The 15,118-nt window shown below is 43.4% G+C and overlaps 13 non-coding genes and 5 pseudogenes across 13 annotated transcripts; all 18 read left to right on the forward strand.

Moving 5' to 3' along the window:
- The first annotated feature begins 547 nt into the window (after positions 1–547).
- On the forward strand, positions 548–665 carry LOC142510399 (5S ribosomal RNA). The gene has a single exon (XR_012808511.1). It is a non-coding gene; the product is annotated as a 5S ribosomal RNA (ribosomal RNA).
- A 680-nt stretch (positions 666–1,345) lies between these two features.
- On the forward strand, positions 1,346–1,464 carry LOC142508722 (5S ribosomal RNA). The gene has a single exon (XR_012806926.1). It is a non-coding gene; the product is annotated as a 5S ribosomal RNA (ribosomal RNA).
- Positions 1,465–2,090: 626 nt separating this feature from the next.
- On the forward strand, positions 2,091–2,209 carry LOC142508347 (5S ribosomal RNA). The gene has a single exon (XR_012806566.1). It is a non-coding gene; the product is annotated as a 5S ribosomal RNA (ribosomal RNA).
- A 683-nt stretch (positions 2,210–2,892) lies between these two features.
- LOC142515885 (5S ribosomal RNA) lies at positions 2,893–3,011 on the forward strand. Its single transcript, XR_012811704.1, has one exon. It is a non-coding gene; the product is annotated as a 5S ribosomal RNA (ribosomal RNA).
- A 669-nt stretch (positions 3,012–3,680) lies between these two features.
- LOC142510917 (5S ribosomal RNA) lies at positions 3,681–3,799 on the forward strand (annotated as a pseudogene).
- Positions 3,800–4,481: 682 nt separating this feature from the next.
- LOC142509122 (5S ribosomal RNA) lies at positions 4,482–4,599 on the forward strand. The gene has a single exon (XR_012807309.1). It is a non-coding gene; the product is annotated as a 5S ribosomal RNA (ribosomal RNA).
- Positions 4,600–5,282: 683 nt separating this feature from the next.
- Positions 5,283–5,401, forward strand: LOC142507455 (5S ribosomal RNA). Its single transcript, XR_012805714.1, has one exon. It is a non-coding gene; the product is annotated as a 5S ribosomal RNA (ribosomal RNA).
- Positions 5,402–6,027: 626 nt separating this feature from the next.
- Positions 6,028–6,146, forward strand: LOC142508405 (5S ribosomal RNA). Its single transcript, XR_012806619.1, has one exon. It is a non-coding gene; the product is annotated as a 5S ribosomal RNA (ribosomal RNA).
- A 664-nt stretch (positions 6,147–6,810) lies between these two features.
- On the forward strand, positions 6,811–6,929 carry LOC142514571 (5S ribosomal RNA). Its single transcript, XR_012810459.1, has one exon. It is a non-coding gene; the product is annotated as a 5S ribosomal RNA (ribosomal RNA).
- A 682-nt stretch (positions 6,930–7,611) lies between these two features.
- LOC142508536 (5S ribosomal RNA) lies at positions 7,612–7,732 on the forward strand. The gene has a single exon (XR_012806744.1). It is a non-coding gene; the product is annotated as a 5S ribosomal RNA (ribosomal RNA).
- An 836-nt stretch (positions 7,733–8,568) lies between these two features.
- On the forward strand, positions 8,569–8,687 carry LOC142511753 (5S ribosomal RNA; annotated as a pseudogene).
- Positions 8,688–9,366: 679 nt separating this feature from the next.
- Positions 9,367–9,485, forward strand: LOC142511094 (5S ribosomal RNA; annotated as a pseudogene).
- A 683-nt stretch (positions 9,486–10,168) lies between these two features.
- On the forward strand, positions 10,169–10,287 carry LOC142511615 (5S ribosomal RNA; annotated as a pseudogene).
- Positions 10,288–10,966: 679 nt separating this feature from the next.
- LOC142511810 (5S ribosomal RNA) lies at positions 10,967–11,084 on the forward strand (annotated as a pseudogene).
- A 683-nt stretch (positions 11,085–11,767) lies between these two features.
- On the forward strand, positions 11,768–11,884 carry LOC142508057 (5S ribosomal RNA). The gene has a single exon (XR_012806289.1). It is a non-coding gene; the product is annotated as a 5S ribosomal RNA (ribosomal RNA).
- Positions 11,885–12,563: 679 nt separating this feature from the next.
- LOC142509987 (5S ribosomal RNA) lies at positions 12,564–12,682 on the forward strand. The gene has a single exon (XR_012808129.1). It is a non-coding gene; the product is annotated as a 5S ribosomal RNA (ribosomal RNA).
- A 683-nt stretch (positions 12,683–13,365) lies between these two features.
- On the forward strand, positions 13,366–13,484 carry LOC142517096 (5S ribosomal RNA). Its single transcript, XR_012812855.1, has one exon. It is a non-coding gene; the product is annotated as a 5S ribosomal RNA (ribosomal RNA).
- A 684-nt stretch (positions 13,485–14,168) lies between these two features.
- Positions 14,169–14,287, forward strand: LOC142510539 (5S ribosomal RNA). Its single transcript, XR_012808646.1, has one exon. It is a non-coding gene; the product is annotated as a 5S ribosomal RNA (ribosomal RNA).
- The last annotated feature ends 831 nt before the right edge of the window (positions 14,288–15,118 follow it).

Genomic DNA, 15,118 nt, shown 5'->3' on the forward strand with positions numbered 1-15,118 from the left:
AGGCTAATTTGATTGTAAACGGGCAAACGAACGAGACTCATTCTCTTGATGAGCTGGCGAGATTTTAGCCGAATTCCTTCTTTATGACCATTTAATTTGCGATTTTCCGCTACTGTTAAGCTTCTGTTTCCTCAAGAAATTCATTTAGGAAGTCCGAAATTCGATTCCGGTTCCATTTTATCGTATCCCAGCCATAACAATAGCTTTACATTCACTATTTTCTTCCTCTAATTTTTTTCCTATTTTCTTGGAACATTTAGCGATTTTTGTTGTCTTGAGCCGGTTCTGAGAGGAAGGGTATGACGCAGATTACTCCGGAGACGGATAACTCATTAAAAACAATTATTTCGACTGTTTTAGCTATAATTTACGTAAACGGTCGCGACATAAGGACTGCCCAGGGAGGTCACCCATCCTCGCTCTGCCATCGCGCCAGAACGCTTAATTTCATGGTTTTTATTGGGCGAGAGCAGTGCCGCGTGTTGTCCATCGCCGCTCGCGCTACACGTACTCGACGGATATAAGAATAAACATCCCACTCAATGTCGGGTGCGATTATACCAGCACTAATGCACCGGATCCCATCAGACTCCGAATTTAAGCGTGCTTGGGCGAGATCAGTACTAGGTTGGGTGACCCCCTCGGAACTCTTTGTGTTGCACCCTTTTTCGTGTTTTTCTATTTTTGATTACTTGTTGACAGACGATTTTCGGCTCAAATCAACTAAATCACGATCGGGACCAGATAAGACATGTGAAATCAACGTAGCTCGGACACTGCCGGATTTGGACAAAATTGTAGCCTAACTTGATTGTAAACGGGCAAACGAACGAGACTCATTACTCCGCAATGAGCTGGCGAGATTTTAGCCGAATTCCTTCTGTAAGACCCTCTAATTTGCGATTTTCCGCTTCTGTTAAGCTTCCATTTCCTCGAGAAATCCGCTTAGAAAGTCCGAAATTCGATTCCGGTTCTATTTTATCGTATACCAGACATAATAATAGCTTTACATTCGCTATTTTCTTCTTATTTTTTTTTCTATTTTCTTGAAACATTTAGCGATTTTTGTTGTCTTGAGCAGGTTCTGTGCGGAAGGGTATGGCGCATATTACTCTGGAGACGGTTAACTCATTAAAAACAATTATTTCGACTCTTTTATGCATAATTTCAGTAAACGGTCGCGACACGAGGACTTCCCAGGGAGGTCACCCATTCTAGCTCTGCCATCGCGCCAGAACGCTTAACTTCATGCTTCTGATTGGACGAGTATAGTGCCGCGTGTTGTCCATCGCCGCCGCTCCACACGTACTCGAAGGATATAATAATAAACAACCCACTCAATTTCGGGTGCGATCATACCAGCAATAATGCATCGGATCCCATCAGAACTCTGAAGTTAAGCGTGCTTGGGCGAGAGCTGTACTAGGATGGGTGTCCCCCTGGGAAGTCCTCGTGTTTCACCTCTTTTCGTGTTTTTCTATTTTTGATTACTTGTTGACAAACGATTTTCGGCTCAAATCATCTGAATCTCGATCGGGACTTGATAAGACATGTGAAATCAACGTAGCTCGGGCACTGCCGGATTTAGAAAAAATTGTAGCCTAATTTGATAGTAAACGCGCAAACGAACGAGACTCATTACTCAGTAATAAGCTTGCGAGATTTTAGCCGAATTCCTTCTCTAAGACCCTCTAATTTGCGATTTTTCGCTTCTGTTAAGCTTCCGTTTCCTCGAGAAATCCGCTTAGGAAGTCCGAAATTTGATTCTGGTTCCATTTTATCGTATCTCAGGCATAATAATAGCTTTATATTCGCTATTTTCTTCTTCTTATTTTTTTTTATTTTCTGGGAACATTTAGCGATTTTTGTAAACGTGAGCCGGTTCTGTGCGGAAGGGTATGACGCAGATTACTCTGGAAACGGTCGCGACACGAGGACTTGCCAGGGAGGTCACCCATCCTAGCTCTGCCATCGCGCCAGAACCCTTAAGTTCATAGTTCTGATTGGGCGAGAACAGTGCCGCGTGTTGTCCATCGCCGCCGCTCCACACGTACTCGAAGAATATAAGAATAAACATCCCACTCAATGTTGGGTACGAAAATACCAGCACTAATGCATCGGATCCCATCAGATCTCCGAAGTTAAGCGTGCTTGGGCGAGACCAGTACTAGGGTAGGTGACCCCCTGGGAAGTTCTCGTGTTGCACCCTTTTTCGTGTTTTTCTATTTTTGATTACTTGTTGACAGACGATTTTCGGCTCAAATCATCTGAAACACGATCGGGACTAGATAAGACACGTGAAATCAACGTAGCTCCGGCACTGCCGAATTTGAACAAAATTGTAGGCTAATTTGATTGTAAACGGGCAAACGAACGAGACTCATTACTCCGCAATGAGCTGGCGAGATTTTAGCCGAATTCCTTCTCTAAGATCCTCTAATTTGCGATTTTCCGCTTCTTTTAAGCTTTCGTTTCCTCGAGAAATCCGTTTAGGTAGTCCGAAATTCGATTCCGGTTCCATTTTATCGTATCCCAGGAATAATAATTGCTTTACATTCGCTATTTTCTTCTTCTTATTTTTTTTTTCTATTTTTTGGGACCATTTAACGATTTTTTTTCTTCAGCCGGTTCTGTGCGGAAAGGTATGCCGCAGATTACTTCGGAGACGGTTAACTCATTAAAAACAATTATTTCGACTGTTTTAGCTATAATTTACGTAAACGGTCGCGACACGAGGACTTCCCAGGGAGGTCACCCATCCTAGCTCTGCCATCGCGCCAGAACGCTTAACGTCATTGTTCTGATTGGGCGAAAGCAGTGCTGCGTGTTTTCCATCGCCTCCCGCTCCACACGTACTCTAGGGATATAAGAATAAACATCCCACTCAATGTCGGGTGCGATCATACCCGCACTAATGCACCGGATCCCATCAGAACTCCGAAGTTAAGCGTGCTTGGGCGAGAGCAGTACTAGGATGATTGACCCCATGGGAAATTTTCGTGTTGCACCCTTTTTCGTGTTTTTCTTTTTTTGATTAATTAGTAACAGACGATTTTTGGATCTCGATCGGACCAAATAAGACATGTGAAATCAACGTAGCTCGGGCACTGCCGGATTTGGACAAATTTGTAGCCTAATTTGATTGTAAACAGGCAAACGAACGAGACTCATTACTCCGCAATGAGCTGGCGAGATTTTAGCCGAGTTTCTTCTCTAAGACCCTCTAATTTGCGATTTTCCGCTTCTGTTAAGCTTCCGTTTCCTCGAGAAATCTTCTTAGGAAGTTCTAAATTCGATTTCGGTTCCATTTTATCGTATCCCAAGCATAATAATAGCTTTACATTCGCTATTTTCTTCTTCTTATTTTCTTTTCTATTTTCTGGGAACATTTAACGATTTTTGTTTTCTTGAACCGGTTCTGTGCGAAAGGGTATGACGCAGATTACTCCAGAGACGGTTAACTCATTAAAAAAAATTATTTCGACTGTTTTAGCTATAATTTACGTAAACGGTCGAGACACGAGGACTTCACAGGGAGGTCACCCATCCTAGCTCTGCCATCGCGCCAGAACGCTTAACTTCATGGTTCTGATTGGGCGAGAGCAGTGTCGCGTGTTGTCCATCGATGCCCGCTCCACACGTACTCGAAGGATATAAGAATAAACATCCCACTCAATGTCTGGTGCGATCATACCAGCACTAATGCACCGGATCCCATCAGAACTCCGAACTTAATCATGCTTGGGTGAGACCAGTAATAGGATGGGTGATCCCATGGGAAGTCCTCGTGTTGCACCTCTTTTCGTGTTTTTCTATTTTTGATTATTTTTTTGATAGACAATTTTCGGCTCAAATCATCTGAATCTCGATCGGGACCAGATAAGACATGTGAAATAAACGTAGCTCGGGCACTGCCGGATTTGGACAAAATTGTAGGCTAATTTGATTGTAAACGGGCAAACGAACGAGACTCATTCTCTTGATGAGCTGGCGAGATTTTAGCCGAATTCCTTCTTTATGACCATCTAATTTGCGATTTTCCGCTACTGTTAAGCTTCTGTTTCCTCAAGAAATTCATTTAGGAAGTCCGAAATTCGATTCCGGTTCCATTTTATCGTATCCCAGGCATAATAATAGCTTTACATTCGCTATTTTCTTCCTCTAATTTTTTTCCTATTTTCTTGGAACATTTAGCGATTTTTGTTGTCTTGAGCCGGTTCTGAGAGGAAGGGTATGACGCAGATTACTCCGGAGACGGTTAACTCATTAAAAACAATTATTTCGACTGTTTTAGCTATTATTTACGTAAACGGTCGCGACATAAGGACTGCCCAGGGAGGTCACCCATCCTCGCTCTGCCATCGCGCCAGAACGCTTAATTTCATGGTTTTTATTGGGCGAGAGCAGTGCCGCGTGTTGTCCATCGTCGCTCGCGCTACACGTACTCGACGGATATAAGAATAAACATCCCACTCAATGTCGGGTGCAATTATACCAGCACTAATGCACTGGATCCCATCAGACTCCGAAGTTAAGCGTGCTTGGGCGAGATCAGTACTAGGTTGGGTGACCCCCTCGGAAGTCTTTGTGTTGCACCCTTTTTCGTGTTTTTCTATTTTTGATTACTTGTTGACAGACGATTTTCGGCTCAAATCAACTAAATCACGATCGGGACCAGATAAGACATGTGAAATCAACGTAGCTCGGACACTGCCGGATTTGGACAAAATTGTAGCCTAACTTGATTGTAAACGGGCAAACGAACGAGACTCATAACTCCGCAATGAGCTCGCGAGATTTTAGCCGAATTCCTTCTGTAAGACCCTCTAATTTGCGATTTTCCGCTTCTGTTAAGCTTCCATTTCCTCGAGAAATCCGCTTAGAAAGTCCGAAATTCGATTCCGGTTCTATTTTATCGTATACCAGACATAATAATAGCTTTACGTTCGCTATTTTCTTCTTCTTATTTTTTTTTCTATTTTCGTGAAACATTTAGCGATTTTTGTTGTCTTGAGTAGGTTCTGTGCGGAAGGGTATGGCGCATATTACTCTGGAGACGGTTAACTCATTAAAAACAATTATTTCGACTCTTTTATGCATAATTTCAGTAAACGGTCACGACACGAGGACTTCCCAGGGAGGTCACCCATTCTAGCTCTGCCATCGCGCCAGAACGCTTAACTTCATGGTTCTGATTGGACGAGAGCAGTGCCGCGTGTTGTCCATCGCCGCCGCTCCACACGTACTCGAAGGATATAATAATAAACATCCCACTCAATTTCGGGTGCGATCATACCAGCAATAATGCATCGGATCCCATCAGAACTCTGAAGTTAAGCGTGCTTGGGCGAGAGATGTACTAGGATGGGTGTCCCCCTGGGAAGTCCTCGTGTTTCACCCCTTTTCGTGTTTTTCTATTTTTGATTACTTGTTGACAGACGATTTTCGGCTCAAATCATCTGAATCTCGATCGGGACTTGATAAGACATGTGAAATCAACGTAGCTCGGGCACTGCCGGATTTAGAAAAAATTGTAGCCTAATTTGATTGTAAACACGCAAACGAACGAGACTCATTACTCAGTAATGAGCTTGCGAGATTTTAGCCGAATTCCTTCTCTAAGACCCTCTAATTTGCGATTTTTCGCTTCTGTTAAGCTTCCGTTTCCTCGAGAAATCCGCTTAGGAAGTCCGAAATTCGATTCTGGTTCCATTTTATCGTATCTCAGGCATAATAATAGCTTTATATTCGCTATTTTCTTCTTCTTATATTTTTTTATTTTCTGGGAACATTTAGCGATTTTTGTAAACGTGAGCCGGTTCTGTGCGGAAGGGTATGACGCAGATTACTCTAGAAACGGTCGCGACACGAGGACTTGCCAGGGAGGTCACCCATCCTAGCTCTGCCATCGTGCCAGAACCCTTAAGTTCATAGTTCTGATTGGGCGAGAACAGTGCCGCGTGTTGTCCATCGCCGCCGCTCCACACGTACTCGAGGAATATAAGAATAAACATCCCACTCAATGTTGGGTACGAAAATACCAGCACTAATGCATCGGATCCCATCAGATCTCCGAAGTTAAGCGTGCTTGGGCGAGACCAGTACTAGGATAGGTGACCCCCTGGGAAGTTCTCGTGTTGCACCCATTTTCGTGTTTTTCTATTTTTGATTACTTGTTGACATACGATTTTCGGCTCAAATCATCTGAATCACGATCGGGACCAGATAAGACATGTTAAATCAACGTAGCTCGGGCACTGCCGGATTTGGTAAAAATTGTAGCCTAATTTGATTGTAAACGGGCAAACAACGACTCATTACTTCGCAATGAGATGGCGTGATTTTAACGGAATTCCTTCTCTAATACCCTCTAATTTGCGATTTTCCGCTTCTGTTAAGCTTCCGTTTCCTCAAAAAATCCGCTTAGGAAGTTCGAAATTCGATTCCGGTTCTATTTTATCGTATCCCAGGCATAATAATAGCTTTACATTCGCTATTTTCTTCTTCTTATTTTTTTTCTATTTTCTGTGAAAATTTAGCGATTTTTGTTGTCGTGAGCCGGTTCTGTGCGGAAGGGTATGACGCAGATTACTCCGGAGACGGTTAACTCATTAAAAACAATTGATTCGACTGTTTCAGCCATAATTTACGTAAACGGTCGCGAAACAAGGACTGCCCAGGGAGGTCACCCATCCTAGCCATGACATCGCGCTAGAACGCTTAACTTCATGATTCTGATTGGGCGAGTGAAATGCCGCGTGTTGTCCATCGCCGCCCGCTCCACACGTACTCGAACTCCCACTCAATGTCGGGTGCGATCATACCAGCACTAATGTACCGGATCCCATCAGAACTCCGAAGTTAAGCGTGCTTGGACGAGAACAGTACTAGGATGGGTGACCCCCTGGAAAGTCCTCGTGTTGCACTCTTTTTCGTGTTTTTCTATTTTTGATTGCTTGTTGACAGACAATTTTCGGCACAAATCATCTGAATCTCGATCGGTACCAGATAAGACATGTATAATCAACGTAGAACGGGCACTTCCAGATTTGGACAAAATTGTAGCCTAATTTGATTGTAAACGGGCAAACGAACGAGACTCATTTTTCCGCAATGAGCTGGCGAGATTTTAACCGAATTCCTTCTCTAAGAACCTTTTATTTTCGATTTTCAGCTTCTGTTAAACTTCCGTTTCCTCGAGAAATCCGCTTAGGATTTTCAAAATTCGATTCCAGTTCCATTTTATCGTATCCTAGGCATAATAATAGCTTTACATTCGCTATTTTCTTCTTCTTATTTTTTTCTATTTTCAAGGAACATTTAGAGATTTTTGTTGTCGTGAGCCGATTCTGTGCGGAAGGGTATGACGCAGATTACTCCGGAGACGGTTAACTCATTAAAAACAATTATTTCGACTGTTTTATTCATAATTTACGTAAACGGTCGCGACACGAGGACTGCCCAGGGAGATCACCCATCCTAGCTCTGCCATCGCGCCAGAACGCTTAACTTCATGGTTTTGATTGGGCGAGAGCAGTGCCGCGTGTTGTCGTTCACCGCCCGCTCCACACGTACTCGAGGGATATAAGAATAAACATCCCACTCAATTTCGGGTGCGATCATACCAGCACTAATGCACCGGATCCCATCAGAACTCCAAAGTTAAGCGTGCTTGGATGAGAGCAGTACTAGGATGGGTGAGACCCCTTAGGAAGTCCTCGTGTTGCATCCTTTTTCGTGTTTTTCTATTTTTGATTACTTGTTGACAGACGATTTTCGGCTCAAATCATCTGAATCTCGATCGGGACCAGAAAAGACATGTGAAATCAACATAGCTCGGGTACTGCCGGATTTGGATAAAATTGTAGGCTAATTTGATTTTAAACGGGCAAACGAACGAGACTCATGAACTGGCGAGATTTTAGCCAAATTTCGGCTCAAATTATCTGAATCTTGATCGGGACCAGATAAGACATGTGAAATCAACGTAGCTCGGGCACTGCCGGATTTGGACAAAATTGTAGGCTACTTTGATTGTAAACGAGAAAACGAACGAGACTCATTACTCCGCAATGAGCTGGCGAGATTTTAGCAGAATTCCTTCTCTATGACTCTCTAATTTGCGATTTTCCGCTTCTGTTAATCTTCCGTTTCCTTGACAAATCCGCTTAGGAAGTTCGAAATTCGATTTCGGTTCCATTTTATCGTATCCCAAGCATAATAATAGCTTTACATTCGCCATTTTCTTCTTCCTTTTTTTCTATTTTTTTGGAACATTTAGCGATTTTTGTTGTTGTGAGTCGGTTCTGTGCGGAAGGGTATGACGTAGATTACTCCGGAGATGGTTAACTCATTAAAAACAATTATTTTGACTGTTTTATCCATAATTTACGTAAACGGTCGCGACACGAGGACTTCCCAGGGAGGTCACCCTTCCAAGCTCGGCCATCACGCCAGAACGCTTAACTTCATGGTTCCGATTGGGCGAGTGCAGTGTCGCGTGTTGTCCATCGCCGCCCGCGCCACACGTACTCGATGGATATAAGAATAAACATCCCACTCAATATCGGTTGGGATCATACCAGCGCTAATGCACCGGATCCTATCAGAACATCGAAGTTAAGCGTGCTTAGGCGAGAGCAGTACTAGGATGGGTGACCCCCTGGGAAGTCCTTGTGTTGCACATTTTTCTTGTTTTTTTATTTTTGATTACTTCTTGACAGACGATTTTTGGCTCAAATCATCTGAATCTCGATCCTGACCAGATAAGACATGTGAAATCAACGTAGCTCGGGCACTGCCGGATTAGTACAAAATTGTAGCCTAATTTGATTGTAAACGGACAAACGAACGAGACTCATTACTCCGCAATAAGTTTGCGAGAATTTAGCCGAATTCCTTCTCTAAGACCCTCTAATTTGATATTTTCCGCTTCTGTTAAGCTTCCGTTTCCTCGAGAAATCCGCTTAGAAGTTCGAAATTCTATTCCGGTTCAATTTTATCGTATCCCAGGCATAATAATAGCTTTACATTCGGTATTTTCTTCTTCTTATTTTTTCTATTTTCTGGGAACATTTAGCAATTTTTGTTGTTGTGAGCCGGTTCTGTGCGGAAGGGAATGGCGCTGATTACTCCGAAGACGGTTATCTCATTAAAAACAATTATTTCGACTGTTTTATCCATAATTTAAGTAAACGGTCGCAACACGAGGACTTCCCTGGGAGGTCACCGATCCTAGCTCTGCCATCACGCCAGAACGCTTAACTTCATGGTTTTGATTGGGCGAGAGCAGTGCCGCGTGTTGTTCATCGCCGCCCGCGCCAAACGTACTCGAGTGATATAAAAATAAACATCCCACTCAATGTTGGGTGTGATCATAACAGCACTAATGCACCGGTTCCCATCACAACTCCGAAGTTAAGCGTGCTAGGGCGAGACCAGTACTAGGATGCGTGACCCCTTGGGAAGTCCTCGTGTTGCACCCCTTTTCGTGTTTTTCAATTTTTGATTACAAGTTGACAGACGATTTTCGGCTCAAATCATCTGAATCTCGATCGGGACCAGATAAGACATTTGAAATTAACGTAGCTCGGGCACTGCCGGATTTGGACAAAATTGTAGGCTAATTTTATTGTAAACGGGAAAAACGAACAAGACTCATTACTCCGCAATGAGGTGGTGACATTTTAGCCGAATTCCTTCTCTAAGACCCTCTAATTTGCAATTTTCGGCTTTTGTTAAGCTTCCGTTTCCTAGAGAAATCCGCTTAGGAAGTTCGAAATTCGATTCCGGTTCCATTTTATCGTATCCCAAGCATAATAATAGCTTTCTATTCGCTATTTTTTTCTTCTTATTTTTTTATATTTTCTAAGAACATTTAGCGATTTTTGTTGTCGTGAGCCAGTTCTGTGCGGAAGGGTATGACGTAGATTACTCCGGAGACATTTAACTCATTAAAAACAATTATTTTGACTGTTTTATCCATAGTTTATATAAACGGTCGCGACACAAGGACTGCCCAGGGAAGTCACCCATCCTAGCTCTGCCATCGCGCCAGAACGCTTAACTTCATGGTTCTGATTGGACGAGAGCAGTGCCGCGTGTTGTCCATCGCCGCCCGCTCCACACGTACTCGAGGGATATAAGAATAAACATCCCACTCAATCACGAGTGCGATCATACGAGCACTAATTCACCGGATCCCATCAGAACTACGAAGTTAAGCGTGCTTGGGCAAGAGCAGTATTAGGATGTGTGACCCCTAGGGAAGTCCTCGTGTTGCACGCCTTTTCGTGTTTTTGTATTTTTGATTACTTGTTGACAGAAGATTTTCGGCTCAAATCATATGAATCTCGATCGGGACCAGATAAGACATGTGAAATCAACGTAGCTCGAGCACTGCCGGATTCGGACAAAATTGTAGGATAATTTGATTGTAAACGGGAAAAAGAACGAGACTCATTACTCCGCAATGAGGTGGTGAGATTTTAGCCGAATTCCTTCTCTAAGACCCTCTAATTTGCGATTTTCCGCTTCTGTTAAGCTTCTGTTTCCTAGAGAAATACGCTTAGGAAGTTCGAAATTCGATTCCGGTTCCATTTTATCGTTTACCAAGCATAATAATAGCTTTCCATTCGCTATTTTCTTCTTATTTTATTATATTTTCTTGGAACATTTGGCGATTTTTGTTGTCGTGAGCCAGTTCTGAGCGGAAGGGTATGACGCAGAATACTCCGGAGACGGTTAACTCATTAAAAACAATTATTTCGACTGTTTTATCCATAGTTTACGTAAACGGTCGCGACACAAGGACTTCCCAGGGAAGTCACCGATCCAAGCTCTGCCATCGCGCCAGAACGCTTAACTTCATGGTTCTGATTGGACGAGAGCAGTGCCGCGTGTTGTGCATCGCCGCCCGCTCCACACGTACTCGAGGGATACATAAATAAACATCCCACTCAATATCGAGTGCGATCAAAGAGCACTAATTCACCGGATCCCATCAGAACTACAAAGTTAAGCGTGCTTGGGCGAGAGCAGTACTAGAATGGGTGACCCCCTGGGAAGTCCTCGTGTTGCACGCCTTTTCGTGTTTTTCTATTTTTGATTACTTGTTGACAGACGATTTTTGGCTCAAATCATCTGAATCTCGATCGGGACCAGATAAGACATGTGAAATCAACGTAGCTCGGGCACTGCAGGATTAGGACATAATTGTAGCCTAATTTGATTGTAAACAGGCAAACGAACGAGCCTCATTACCTGCAATGATCTGGTGAGAATTTAGCCGAATTCCTTCTCTAAGACCCTCTAATTTGCGATTTTCCACTTCTGTTAAGCTTCCGTTTCCCCGAGAAATCCGCTTAGGAAGTTCAAAATTCGATTCCGGTTCCATTTTATCGTATCCCAGGCATAATAATAGCTTTACATTCGCTATTTTCTTTTTCTTATTTTTTTTTCTATTTTCTGGAAACATTTAGCAATTTTTGTTGTCGTGAGCCGGTTCTGTGCGGAAGTTTATGATGCAGATTACTCCGGAGACGGTTAACTCATTAAAAACAATTATTTAGACTGTTTTATCCATAATTTACGTAAACGGTCGTGACACGAGGAATTCCCAGGGAGGTCACCCATCCTGGCTCTGTCATCGCTCCAGAACGCTTAACTTCATGGTTCTGATTGGGCGAGAGCAGTGCCGCGTGTTGTCCATCGCCGCCCACTCCACACATACTCGAGGGGTAGAAGAATAAACATCCCAGTCAATGTCGGGTGCGATCATACCAGCACTTATGCACCAGATCCCATCAGAACTCTGAAGTTAATCGTGCTTGGGCGAGAGCAGTACTAGGATGGGGTCCCCTGGGAAGTCCTCGTGTTACACCCCTTTTCGTGTTTTTCTATTTTTGATTACTTGTTGATAGACGATTTTCGGCTCAAATCATCAGAATCTCGATCGGACCTGATAAGACATGTTAAATCAATGTAGCTCGGGCACTACCGGATTTGGAAAAATTTAAAGGCTAATATGATTGTAAACGGGCAAACGAACGAGACTCATTACTCCGCAATGAGCTGGCGAGATTTTAGCCGAATTCCTTTTCTAAGACCCTCTAATTTGCGATTTTCCGCTTCTGTCAAGTTTCCGTTTCCTCGAGAAATCCGTTTAGGAAGTTCGAAATTCGATTCTGGTTCCATTTTATCGTATTCCAGGCATAATAATAGCTTTACATTCGTTATTTTCTTTTTATTATTTTTCTATTTTCTGGGAACAATTAGCGATTTTTGTTCTCGTGAGCCGGTTATGTGCGGAAGGGTATGACACATATTACTCCGGGGACGGTTAACTCATTAAAAACAATTATTTCGACTGTTTTATCCATAATTTACGTAAACGGTCGCGACACGAGGTCTTCCCAGGGAGGTCACCCATCCTAGCTCTGCCATCGTGCCAGAACGCTTAACTTCATGGTTCTGATTGGGCGAGAGCAGTGCCGCGTGTTATCCATCGCCGCCCGCTCCACACGTACACGAGGGATATAAGAATAAACATCCCACTCAATGTCGGGTGCGATCATACAATCACTAATGCACCGGATCCCATCAGAACTCGGAAGTTAAGCGTGCTTGGGTGAGAGCAGTATCAGGATGGGTGACCCCCAGGGAAGTCCTCGTGTTGCACCCCTTTTCGTGTTTTTCTATTTTTTATTACTTGTAGACAGAACATTTTCGGCTCAAATCACCTGAATCTCGATCGAGACCAGATAAGACATGTGAATCAACGTAGCTCGGGCACTGCCAAATTTGGACAAAATTGTAGGCTAATTTGATTGTAAACGGGCAAACGAACGAGACTCATTACTACGCAATGAGCTGACGAGATTTTAGCCGAATTCCTTCTCTAAGACCCTATAATTTGCGATTTTCCGCTTATGTTAAGCTTTCATTTCCTGTAAAAATTCGCTTAGGAAGTTCGAAATTCGATTTCGGTTCCATTTCATCGTATCCCAGACATAATAATAGCTTTAAATTCGCTATTTTCTTCTTCTTATTTTTTTTCTATTTTCTGGGAACATTTAGCAATTTTTGTTGTCTTGAGCCGGTTCTGTGCAAAAGGGTATTACGAAGATTACTCCGGAGACGGTTAACTCATTAAAAACAATTATTTTGACTGTTTTATTCATAATTTACGTAAACGGTCGCGACACGAGGAATGCCTAGGGAGGTCACCCTTCCTAGCTCTGCCATCACTCCAGAATGTTTAACTTCATGGTTCTGATTGGGCAAGAGCAGTGCCGCGTGTTGTCCATCTCCGCCCGCGCCACACGTACTCGAGGGATATAAGAATAAACATCCCACTCAATGTCGGGGGGCGATCATACCAACACAAATGCACCGGATTCCATCAGAACTCCGAAGTTAAGCGTGCTTGGGCGAGAGCAGTACTAGGATGGGTGACCCCTTGGGAAGTCCTCGTGTTGTACCCCTTTTCGTGTTTTTCTATTTTTGATTACTTGTTGACAGACGATTTTCGGCTCAAATCCTCGGAATCTCGATCGGGACCAGATAAGACATGTGAAATCAACGTAGCTCGGGCACTGCCGGATTTGGACAAAATTGTATTCTAATTTGATTGTAAACGGGCAAACGAACGAGACTCATTTCTCCGCAATGAGCTAGCGAGATTTTAGCCGAATTCCTTCTCTAAAACCCTCTAATTTGCGATTTTTCGCTTCTGTTAAGCTTTTGTTTTCTCTAGAAATCTGCTTAGAAAGTTCGAAATTCGATTCCGGTTCTATTTTATCATATCCCAGGCATAATAATAGCTTTACATTCGCTCTTTTCTTCTTCTTATTTTTTTTTCTATTTTCTAGGAACATTTAGCAATTTTTGTTGTCGTGAGCCGATTCTGTGCGGAAGGGTATGACGCAGATTACTCCGGAGACGGTCAACTCATTAAAAACAATTATTTCGACTGTTTTATCCATAATTTACGTAAACGGTCGCGACACGAGGAATGCCCAGGGAGGTCACCCATCCTGGCTCTATCATCGCTCCTGAACGCTTAACTTCATGGTTCTGATTGGGCGAGAGCAGTGCCTCGTGTTGTCCATCGCCGCTCGCTCCACACGTACTCGAGGGGTATAAGAATAAACATCCCAGTCAATGTCGGGTGCGATCATACCAACACTAATTCAACGGATCCCATCAGAACTCCTAAGTCAAGCGTGTCTGGGCGATAGCAGTACTAGGATGGGTGACCCGCTGGGAAGTTCTCGTGTTGCACCGCTTTTCTTGTTTTTCTATTTTTGATTACTTGTTGACAGAAGATTTTCGGCTCAAATCATCTTAATCTCGATCGGGACCAGATAAGACATGTGAAATCAACGTAGCTCCGGCACTGCCGGATTTGGACAAAATTGTAGGCTAATTTGGTTGTAAACGGGCAAACGAACGAGACTCATTACTCCGCAATGAGCTGGCGAGAGTTTAGCCGAATTCCTTCTCTAAGACCCTCTAATTTGCGATTTTTTTCTTTTGTTAAGTTTCCGTTTCCTCGAGAAATCCGCTTAAGAAGTTCGAAATTCGATTTCGGTTCAATTTTAACGTTTCCCAGGGAGGTCACCCATCCTAGCTCTGCCATCGCGCCAGAACGCTTAACTTCATGGTTCTGTTGGGCGAGAGCAGTGTCGCGTGTTGTCCATCGCCGCCCGCTTCACTCGTACTCGAAGGATATGAGAATAAACATCCCACTCAATGTCAGGTGCGATCATACCAGCACTAATGGACCGGATCCCATCAGAACACCCCCTGGGAAGTCCTCGTGTTGCACCCTTTTTCGTGTTTTTCTATTTTTGATTACCTGTTGACAGACGATTTTCGACTCAAATCAACTGAATCTCGATCGGGACCAGATAAGACATGTGAAATCAACGTAGCTCGGGCACTGCCGGATTTGAAAAAATTGTAGGCTAATTTTGTTGTAAATGGGCAAACGAACGAGACTCATTACTCTGCAATGAGCTGGCGAGAGTTTAGCCGAATTCCTTCTCTAAGAACTTCTAATTAGCGATTTTTTGCTTCTTTTAAGCTTCCGTTTCCTCGAGAAATCCGCTTAGGA

This window comes from Primulina tabacum, chromosome 10 (assembly GCF_025594145.1).
Source record: "Primulina tabacum isolate GXHZ01 chromosome 10, ASM2559414v2, whole genome shotgun sequence".
In the NCBI taxonomy this organism is placed as follows: domain Eukaryota; kingdom Viridiplantae; phylum Streptophyta; class Magnoliopsida; order Lamiales; family Gesneriaceae; genus Primulina; species Primulina tabacum.